The sequence below is a fragment of the Arvicola amphibius genome, chromosome 1 (assembly GCF_903992535.2).
Source record: "Arvicola amphibius chromosome 1, mArvAmp1.2, whole genome shotgun sequence".
Taxonomy (NCBI): Eukaryota; Metazoa; Chordata; class Mammalia; order Rodentia; family Cricetidae; genus Arvicola; species Arvicola amphibius.
Window position 1 is genome coordinate 151,053,072 of NC_052047.1, and position 10,617 is coordinate 151,063,688.

The 10,617-nt window shown below is 47.3% G+C and overlaps 1 pseudogene; it reads right to left on the bottom strand.

Moving 5' to 3' along the window:
- Positions 1–5,359: 5,359 nt before the first annotated feature.
- On the bottom strand, positions 5,360–10,120 carry LOC121677056 (annotated as a pseudogene).
- Positions 10,121–10,617: the final 497 nt, after the last annotated feature.

The following is a 10,617-nucleotide window of genomic DNA, read 5'->3' on the forward strand; positions in this document are numbered from 1 at the left end:
AAAACAAAAACAAAACAAAAAAGAAACAAATAAATAAATTGGCAATCACAATTAACCAGCAGTTTTCGTCCCCAGTGCTAACACAACTGCAGCCTTTAAGTACGAACTAAAGGAACTTTCCCAAAAATAACTCATTTCAATAAACAGTAAATGGACAACTATATAGATGTAATTAAGAATCTTTTTTTATAGCTTTTATTTTGTTCCTAGATTTATTTATTATGTATGCAGTGTTCTGCTCATATGTATCCCTGAAGGCCAGAAGAGGGCACCAGATCTCATTATGGATGGTTGTGAGCCACTATGTGGTTGCTGGGAATTGAACTCAGGACCTTTGGAATAGCAGGCAATGCTCTTAACTGCTGAGCCATCTCTCCAGCCCCAGAAGATAATTTTTTATGTTTATTTATTTAGGTTTTTTGAGTCAGGGTTTCTCTATGTAGCTTTGGAGCTTGTCCTGGAACTCACTCTGTAGACCAAGCTGGCCTTGAATTCCCGAGTGCTGGAATTAAAAGTCACAAGCCACAAACCAAAGTACTTATTCTTTCAGAAGACCCAAGATCTGTTCCCAGCACCCAAATCAGACAGCTCACTAACACATGTGACTCCAGCTCCAGGGGATCTGATGCCTTCTGGCCTCTGGAGCTACTTGCATACACACACACACACACACACACACACACACGCACGCACGCACGCACGCACGCACACACGCATGCACGCACGCACATGCACACAATAAAAAAAATCTTTAGGTGCTGGAGAGATGACCTAGCAATTACAAGAGTATAACATAAAAACAAGTCTTTGGGACTGGGGAGTTAGATATCTCAGTGGTTAAAAGCACTTGTTGCTCTTGCTGAGAAGGCCAGGTTCAAGTTCCAGCACCCACATGTCAGCTCACAAACATGGAACTCCAGTTCCACATAACTGTCATGACACCTTCTTTTGCTCCCACAGACACCAGTTACATGAATGGTGCACAGATATACATGCAGGTAAAATGTTCGTGTACATAATAATAAAATAAAATTTTTTTTGAAGATTTATTTATTATGTATACAACATTTTGCCTCAATGTATGCCCGCACGCCAGAGGAGGGCGCCAGATCTCAGTACAGGTGATTGTGAGCCTCCATGTGGTTGCTGGGAATTGAACTCAGGACTTCTGGAAGAGCAGCCAGTGCTCTTAACCTCTGAGCCATCTCTCCAGCCCATAACAAATTAATTTTTAAAAAAAGGTAGAGGCAAGACTGAAACGGCACAATTTCCAACCAGAAGACACCGAGGAGAAAATACAGAGCAGGCTCTTATCACCTCTTAGAGGAACCTTGACTTTGGTCTTCTGACTTACAAACCCTGGCTATTGTTTGTAGGACATGATCACACAGGAACTAGTACATTCCAGAGCTGTTTCCTAAACTCAATTGTAAGATTCTCCTTCCTGCTCTCTGGCTTCCAACAACCCCTCCAGTGCCAGATATTACATCCAGCCACTGAGATGGCCCCATCCCCACAGGGTCTAGTGTCCCTGCCTGTACAGGTCTCCGTCTGGCACTAAACGGTTAAATCTTGTAGAAGTGATGGCGTGAGATCCCTAGGGAGCCAGCTTCCACACTTCAGCTCTAGAAAGCATCTCTTATCATATAGGTCTGGGTGCTGAGTGTTCAAGAAGGATGAGAAGCCTATGTCACAAGGAAGCCCAGCTTGCCAGCTGAGAGACCACACTGGAGAGGCCGTCCAGTGTTCCTCACACAGCGACTGAAGCCCTGGCCAACAACACTTTGATCTCATGGGAGATCCCAAGTCAGGGCCACTCAGTTGAAACTGTTCCTGAATGCCAAACATGCTAAGTATGGGAGTTTTAATGAAATCTGACCCCACAGTCTTGGCATTTGAACACTTGGTCCCAGATGGTGCTGTTTAGGGGAGGTTTCGGTAGTGGGGTCTTGCTGGAGGAAGCACGTCACTGGGTGAAGGCTTTAAAGGCCTCACCCTATGTCTAGTTTGCTCTCCGTGCTTCATGCTTGCCGCTGAAGACATGGATTCTTCGCTGCCTACTCCCTACCTCATGCCTGCACTTGCTCCTCCTGGAACCACAGCCCAAATGAAGTTTCCTTCTCTTCTTTGGGCCATGGTGTTTTTTGCTTGTGTATGGGTGCAGTAGGGTGTTTTACCTGTGTGTAGTCTGTGCACTACCTGCATGCTTGGTGCCAGATGAGGCCAGAAGAAAGAACTGGGTCCCTTGTAACTAGGGTTACAGATGGGCTGTAAAGCACCACATGGGTACAAGGAAATGGTCCCGTCTTCTGGAAGAGCTATCTCTCCAGTCCCAGCCGTGGTGTTTCTGTATATCAACAGAAAACAAGTCATAACGGTGACACACAGCTGTGATCTCAGCACTTGGAGGGTGGAGGCAGGAGGATCAGAAGTTCAAAGTCATTCTCAGCTGTGTAGAGTTAGAGGCCAGCATGGCTACATGAAATTGTCTCAAAAGTCAAAGCTAAGGACTGGTGAGGTGGCTCAAAGGGCAAATGTACTTGGGGAGCAAGCCTGATGACCTAAGATTAATCCCAGAACCCACAACGGGAAGAGAGAACCAACTCCGCTGGCCTCCACATGCATATCATAGCCCATGTGCACATCTCTCTCACACACAAATGAAAATAAGTAAATAGCTGGGTGGTGGTGGCGCACACTTTTAATCTCAGCATTTAGGAGGCAGATGCAGGCAGATCTCTATGAGTTCAAGGCCAAGCTGGTCTGCAGAGCAAGTTCTAGGAGAGCCAGAGCAAAACAGAGAAGCCCTGACTGGAAAAACAAATCATAACAAACAAATAAAATCTGTCCCTGCTTTTTCCTAAGAAAAACACTAAGTGGCAGATGAAACAGGTGCACTGGGAAGGCCCAGGGGCCAAGCCTGGGTAGCCACTGTGTCTCCTGAGCCCAGTTATGGCCATGACTGAGGCCAGAGTAGAGGTCCTCAGGCTCAGGAAGTAAAACTGAAGACAAGGAGTGGATCCTCATCACCAAGCTGGGCCACCTGGATTAGGACGTGAACCCTGGAGAAAGACCTTTCTCCTTCTTCATTGAAGGATCTGAGACTATTTATTACCTCCCTCCCCTCCGTCCCCCCAGAGTGTACGTGAGTTTTATTTGTTTTGTTTCTGGCTAGAGAGATGGTTCCATTGGTGACTAAGAGCAGGCCTATTTTTCCAGAGAACCTGGGTTCAGTTCTCAGCACCTACTTTGGCGGCTCATAGCCACAGACAACTCCAGTTTCAGAGGATCAGATGTGCCTCTGACTTCTCTGGGCACCTACACTCATTCACATTTACAAAGACACATACACGTAATTAAAAATTTAAAAACTCTTCCCAGCACTTGGGAGGCAGAGGCAGGCGGATCTCTGTGAGTTCGAGGCCAGCCTGGTCTACAAGAGCTAGTTCCAGCACAGGCTCTAAAAAAGCTGCAGAGAAACCCTGTCTCGAAAAACAAAAAAAAAAAAAAAAAAAAATTTAAAAACTCTTTTTGTTTGTTTGGTTTTTTTTGTTTGTTTGTTTTTGTTTTTCGAGACAGGGTTTCTCTGTAGCTTTGGAGCCTGTCCTGGAACTAGCTCTTGTAGACCAGGCTGGTCTCGAACTCACAGAGATCCGCCTGCCTCTGCCTCTCGAGTGCTGGGATTAAAGGCATGCGCCACCACCGCCCGGCTTAAAAACTCTTAATAACAAAATTATTATGTCTGCATGAGTTTTTGTGCACCATGAGTGCAGGTACTCTGTCAGTAGTGTGGGTCTCCTAGAACTGGAGGTCCAGGTGGTCATAAGCAACCTGATGTGGCTGCTGAGAACCCAGCCCAGGTTCTGGGAGAGCTGCGAATGCTTTGATAGCTGAGCCACTCCCCAGCTCAGGGATGACCTTTTTATTTTATTTTGGTTTTTCAAGACAGGGTTTCTCTGTAGCTTTTGGAACCTTTCCTAGAACTAGCTCTTGTAGACTAGGCTGGCTTCGAACTCACAGAGATCCACCTGCCTCTGTCTCCCAAGTGCTGGGACTAAAGGCATGCACCACCACCGCCCTGCCAAGGATGAGGTTTTAAGGATCATACCTGTTGTAAAAAATTAGTTGAAGATGTGTTACATTCGTTGACGCTGTGGAACATTTGTTTAATGATGCAAAGATGTGTTGCATTCTTTTATGCTACATTTGTTTAACTCTTTGAAGCTATGTTACTTTGCCTAAAATACCTGATTGGTCTAATAAAGAGCTGAATGGTGCAAACTTAGGAAATTTCCAAGTCGCCACACGCACTTAGCTCTGCTGTGGCGGTGGTGGGGGTTTACAAAATACCACTTAGTAGGTGAAAGCCAAGGGGTGGGAGACAAGTGGGCACCAGATGAAGACGGACACTAAAAAGAAATCCCACACTGGCTCAGGATTGAGTATAATACAGGCTTATTTATTTAGGGGTAGACTCACAGAACACAGTCCTCTGAAAGAATGGGAAACACGAACTGAACCCAGCAGCCGGAAGAGAGAGGGAACACGTGTTTTATCAGCTTTTATAGTATAAGAGGCCATGCCCACGTGGGCGGGTAATTTAAAGGCTACTGGCTGTAGGATTTCCTATAGCATAGCAAAACAGGAGAAAGGATTGGTGGGGCTGGGAGGCAGAGAGAATAAATAGAAGGAGAGCCAGGCAGTGGTGGTGCACGCCTTAATCCCAGCACTCAGGAGGCAGAGGGAAGTGGATCTCTGTGAGTTCGAGGCCCTCTTGGTCGACAAGAGCTAGTTCCAGGACAGACACCAAAGCTACAGAGAAACTCTGTTTCAAAAAACTGAAAAAAAAGGAGAAAAAGAAAGAGAGAAGATCAAAGAGTGAGAAAAGAAGGGGCCACCCGTACAGCCAGACACCGAATAAGAAGGAAAGAAAAGATATACAGAATAGAGAAAGACAAAATCTCAGAGGAAAAAGTAAACAGGATAATTTAGAAAAGGCTTACTAGAAACAAGCCAAGTTAAGGCCAGGCATTCATAAGTAATAGTAAGTAACTCTCCACGTGTGATTATCTGGAAGCTGGGTGGCAGGCCCCCCAAAGAGTCAAAGAGTAAAAACAACAACACACGCAGCTCTTCAGACTGACCAGCAGACCAGGCTCAAGCTGCATCGTTTTTGTTTTTCAAGGCAACTTTTCTCTTCGTAGCCCTGGCTGTTCTGGAACTCTCTCTGTAGACCAGGCTGACTTGGAACTCAAGGATATCCTCCTGCCTCTGCCTCCCCAGTGCTGGGATTGAAGGCATGGGCCACCACACCTGGCACTGTTCTGTTTTTAATCAGACTTAAGTTATTGCATTTTTCTCATAGAAAAACCACAGCTTCAGCCTGGACCCTTTCCATGGAGGCTCTGGTTTGTGTTTTCACAGGAGGGTTAGTGAATTCTCCATATGGAGACTTGGGGACACAGTCACCTTCCAGAGGTCAGGGGTTAGATAGCTGTAGTTTTGGAGTTGATATCAAAGGTGGACTTGGTGATGTCGTCCCTGGTGGCAGTGTAACCCCTGGCTGATATATAGAAGTCCAAAATATCAGCCAGCAACAGCAGCTTCTTGGGCACCAGAGCTGAGACAATGCCAGTGCCTCTGAGGGCAGGGGTGAGGCACACCAGCAGAGCCACAGTGGCTGGTCTCCTGCAGGGGGCAGTGCAAGGCTTGTATGTGTTCCCCTAGTAACCTCTCCACACAGAGACCGTGGAAAGTTTGGGTAAGACCATCTTTCCAATGACTCTGACTACCTTATTAGAGTTAACACCCATCCAACATGACTGGTATAGTCTCCAATGGCAACAAAAAGCTGGGACTTGGTGCTACAGAGATGATTAAGAGCTCATATTGCCCTTCCAGAGGACCCAAATTCAATTCCAAACACAACCACCTGCAACTCCAGTTTCAGAGAATCTAACACCTGTAGCCTCCAAGGGCTTGAGCTCTCACATGCACAGATAGACAGACACACACAAAAAAATTAACTGCTGGACAGTGGTGGTGCATATTTTTAATCCCAGCACTTGGGAGGCAGAGGCAGGTGGAACTCTGTGAGTTCAAGGCCAGCCTGATCTACAGAGTGAGTTCCAGAACAGCCAAACTGTTATGTAAAGAAGGCCTGTCTAAAAAAAAAAAAAAAAAAAAAAAAAAAATCAAGGCCAGGCTGGGCACCATAATGAGATCTGTGTCAATATAAGAAAGTGGGGCTAGAGAACAAAGGACTGGGGTTAGATCCCAACACCCACGTGATAGATCCCAAACATCTGTAACTCCAGTTCCAGAGAAGCTTAAGCCCTCTTCTGACTTTGTGGTCATTGTATGTACTAGGTACACAGGTGTACAGCAGGCAAAACTCTCAAACACAAAGTAAAAAGAAAAGAGAAAAGAAAAGAAAGAAAGAGACACACAGAGAGAGAAGGGCTGGGAATGAAATTCAGTGAGAGATCACCAGCCTGTCTCTCCTGTGCCCTGACTTCCATCCTAGGGAGTTAATTCCCTGCCGTTCTCGACTGCAAGGTTCTTAGCACCGGCCACCCCCCACCCCCACCCCTCACCCCGCCACTCCCCACCCCCACCCCTCACCCCACCACTCCCCACCCCCACCCTGCCACTTCCCACCTGGCCACAGGCACTAGAATGCTAATAGAGGTGATGAATAGCAGCTGGATTCCGGACAGCAATCTCCGTGGCCACTGTCAGGAGTCCTACGTTAGTCACTCTTTGTCACTGTGACTAGATACTGGAGCAAACTAGCAAGGGGGATCTGTTTGGGCTCCTGGTGTTACAGGTCCTTACGGTTGGCTGGCTCCACAAGGCTTTTAGGCTTTTGTGTGAACATCATGGTAGCAGCAGGGTTGGTGGGGGAATGAACATGCTCATCTGGTGGTGGCTAGGAAGAAGTGGGGGAGAGGAGAAGAGGAGGAGGGGAATGGATGGAAGCCAGGGACAAAGTATACCAGTCATGTTATGCCAGTGACCTCCTTCCTCCATCCTAGCTCCACCGTTTAATACCCTGCTTAGCGGAGACCTAATCAGTGGGTCACCCATCCATGTCCCAGCAGGTTCTCAGTGCCAGCAGCTGGGACAAAGCCTTCAGCACAGGAATCTTTTCGGGGGATACTTTATATGGTAACTGTAACAACCATGCAGTGTTTATCTCGTCTGTACTTCCTTTTCATGGATGGAAAGCAAGGCTAGAAAGAAAGGTGAGCCAGAAGGGAGATGTCCCAGTCTGAGACCCTTTAACTTTGTTGTTGTTGTTGTTGTTTGAGACTGTGTAACAGCTCTGATTGTCCTAGAACTTACCCTGTAGACCAGGCTGGCCTCAACTCACAGAGATCCACCTGCTTGTGCCTTCTGAGTGCTGGTATCAAAGACGTGCACCACCATGGCCTAGGGAGACCCTTTAACTTTTTTAAAAGTATCATTTCTTCATTTATTTGATGTGTTTGAGACAGGGTCTCACTGTGGTGCCCAGTCTGACCTGGAGCTCACAGGGAGCCACATGCCCCTGCCAAGTGCTGGTTAAGATTAAAAGTGTTCACCGCCACACTCAGCTTCCTGCACCTTTTGCTAAAGTTCAGTTGTCGCTGTCTGTGTATTATATAGATATGCCACAGTAGACATGTGGAGATCATGGGAGTAACTTTGGAACTGGACCTCTTTTCACTGGGATCCCAAAGGTCCAACCCAGATTGTAAGCCATATATGGCAAGAGCTTTTACCCCGAGCAGTCTCAGAAGTACCTGTTTAGGAGACAGAGTCTCCTATCTCCAGGGCTGGCTTCAAAGTTAGTGTGTAACAAAGGATGACCTTGAACTCCTGGAAGCCAGTCTGCCCTTCTGGCCCTGGAATGGCTTGTTTGGTCCTGTGTCCTGTTACTTCTGTGTAGAGACTGTCATTCTTTCCAGTGATTTGCTAGACTGGCTGGCAAAAGCCAAGCAGCACACACCAGGGGCTTAACCCACAGAAACTCATTGTCTTCCAGTTCTAGGACCGTGACGTCAGGGCACTGTCAGGACCGTGAAAAGAGGCGCTGAACTGCCTTTCTCTTTGGGTTCTAGAGGAATGCAATCATGTCATAGTGTGTGCTCCTCGTATGGCTTGCCTGAGTCCTACCACCACCTCCCTTAGAAATATCTACTTATGAGTCGGGTGGTGGTGATGCACGCCTTTAATCCCAGCACTCGGGAGGCAGAGGCAGGTGGATTTCTGTGAGTTAGAGGCCAGTCTAGTCTACAGGACAAGTTCTGGGACTGGCTCCTTAGCTACTTGAAACTCTGTCTGAAAAAAACAAACCAAACCAAAACAACAAAAACAAAAATAAGCCGGGCGGTGGTGGCGCACGCCTTTAATCCCAGCACTCGGGAGGCAGAGGCAGGTGGATCTCTGAGTTCGAGGCCAGCCTGGTCTACAAGAGCTAGCTCCAGGACAGGCTCTAGAAACTACAGGGAAACCCTGTCTCGAAAAAAAAAAAAAAAACAAAAATAAAAACAAAACGAACAAACAAACAAAAAAAAAAAGAAGTAAATATCTGGGCTGGAGAGATGGCTCAGAAGTTAAGAACACTGACTGTGCTTCCAGAGGTCCTGAGTTCAATTCCCAGCAATCACATGGTGGCTCACAACCATCTGTAATGAAGTCTGGTGCTCTCTTCTGGCCTGCAGACAGAACACTGTATACATAATAAATCTTTAAAAAGAGAAAGAAATACCTTTTGTTTGTTTGTTTGTATGCTAGGGTTAGGAGGGCATTGCCACAGTATAAGTGTGGAGGTCAGAGGACTTGTAGCAGCTGGTTCTCTCCTTCCACTATTTGGGCTCTGGAAATTGAACTCAAGTTGTCAGCCTTTGTGACAAGCGTCCTTGCCAGATGAGCCATCTCACCAGCCCTACCTCCTTCCCAATGATCCTAATTTGATTGCTTTTGCTTCTGAAAAGACTAGCTCTACAAGTGAGGTATGGTGGCTGTGCCGATAACTTCTGTTAACTTGACTTATGCTAACATCATCTAGGAAGAGGGACTAGCAACTGGGGAATTGCCTAGATTAGACTCAACTGTAGGCATCTCTGTGGGGAAATTTTCTTGATTAATGATTGATGTGGGAGAGTCCAGGCCAGTATGGTGGCACCACCCCTGGGCTGGTGGTCCTGGGCAGTATAAGAAAGCAGGCTGAGCAAGCCATGAAGGGCAAAGTAATGACCAATGTTCTGTGGCCTCTGCTTCAGTTCCTGCTTTGAGTCGCTGCCCTGACTCTCCTCTGTGATGGATGACCTGAGGGTGGTGAAATGAGCCCCTTTTACTCCCCAACTTGCTTCTGGCCACATTTCTATCACAACACAAGCCTAACTAGGACCTTAGAGTGGTGTATAATCCCAGCCCTCATAGGGTCAAGGCCAGAGGACTGGGAATGCAAGAGTAACCTCCCTTGTCTCAAAAAAACAGCAACTCCCTCTACCCATGCCCTGTAAGACAGGACTTCTCTGTGTAACCCTTGGCTGTCCTGTAACTCACACTTGAGGCTGCCCTCCAACTAAGAGACCCACCTACCTACCTCTGCCTCTTGATTCCTGGAATAAAAAACATTGCCCAGCACTCCCGGCTAGAGCAATACTTTTTGTTTGTTTGTTTGTGTTTGGTTTTTTCAAAACGGTGTTTCCCTGTGTCACAGTTCTGGCTGTCCTGGAACTTACTTTGTAGACCAGGCTGGCCTTGAATTCACAGAGATCCACCTGCCTCTGCCTCCTTCCTGAGTGCTGGAATTAAAGGTGAGCAACATCTTGACCAGTTTGATTTTTAATTCTCCTGCCTCCAAATCCTGGGATTACAGTAATGTGCCACCATGCCTACTTTAACGCGGTGCCAGAGATCAAGCTTGGGACTTTATGAATATCAGACAAGCACTCTGTCAACAGAGCTAAGATAACTAGCCCCAACACCAGAATTTTGGAGGAAGTGTGGTTACTGGGGGTTAACAACCCTGCCCATGCCCACATACCTTCCCTGCAGATACTGACCGGGGGAAAGGTTGGAGACCGTCCTCTTCAGTGGCAGGCTTGGGCCTGGGACCCACAGCCATGCCCAGAGGTGAATAAAGATTTTCCCGAGGGACCCAGCAGTGAACCTGCAGGGACCTGTAACCCAGAATAGAGAGGCAAGCTGAGGGATGGTGAGTTGTCTATAGGTTCGGTCCAGTCATTCACTTAACAAATGCTTCTCGTCCACTACCTCCCCAGGCCCACCTCCTTGTTGGCACAGTCTTTGCCAGCGGATATTGACTGGCACAGGGCCCGGAGACTGCTGATGGGGACTCTGCTCTGCAGCTTGCTTCAGCAAGAAAGGCTGCCAGGAGGGATTAGTAATGTCTGCCACCGGCATGAAATGGGATGGCAGGGATGCAGATGGAGGGAAAGAGGCCAGATACAGCCAATGAGGCACAGAAAGACAGCGACTTTAAAGGGGACTTCCAGGGTCTGCATAAGGTGAACCGTGTCTTCTCCAGGATTCCTGCATCCCAGCACCTAAATCCCAGCACCTCAGAAGGTGACCACATCAGAGATAGGCTCTTTTGTTTTG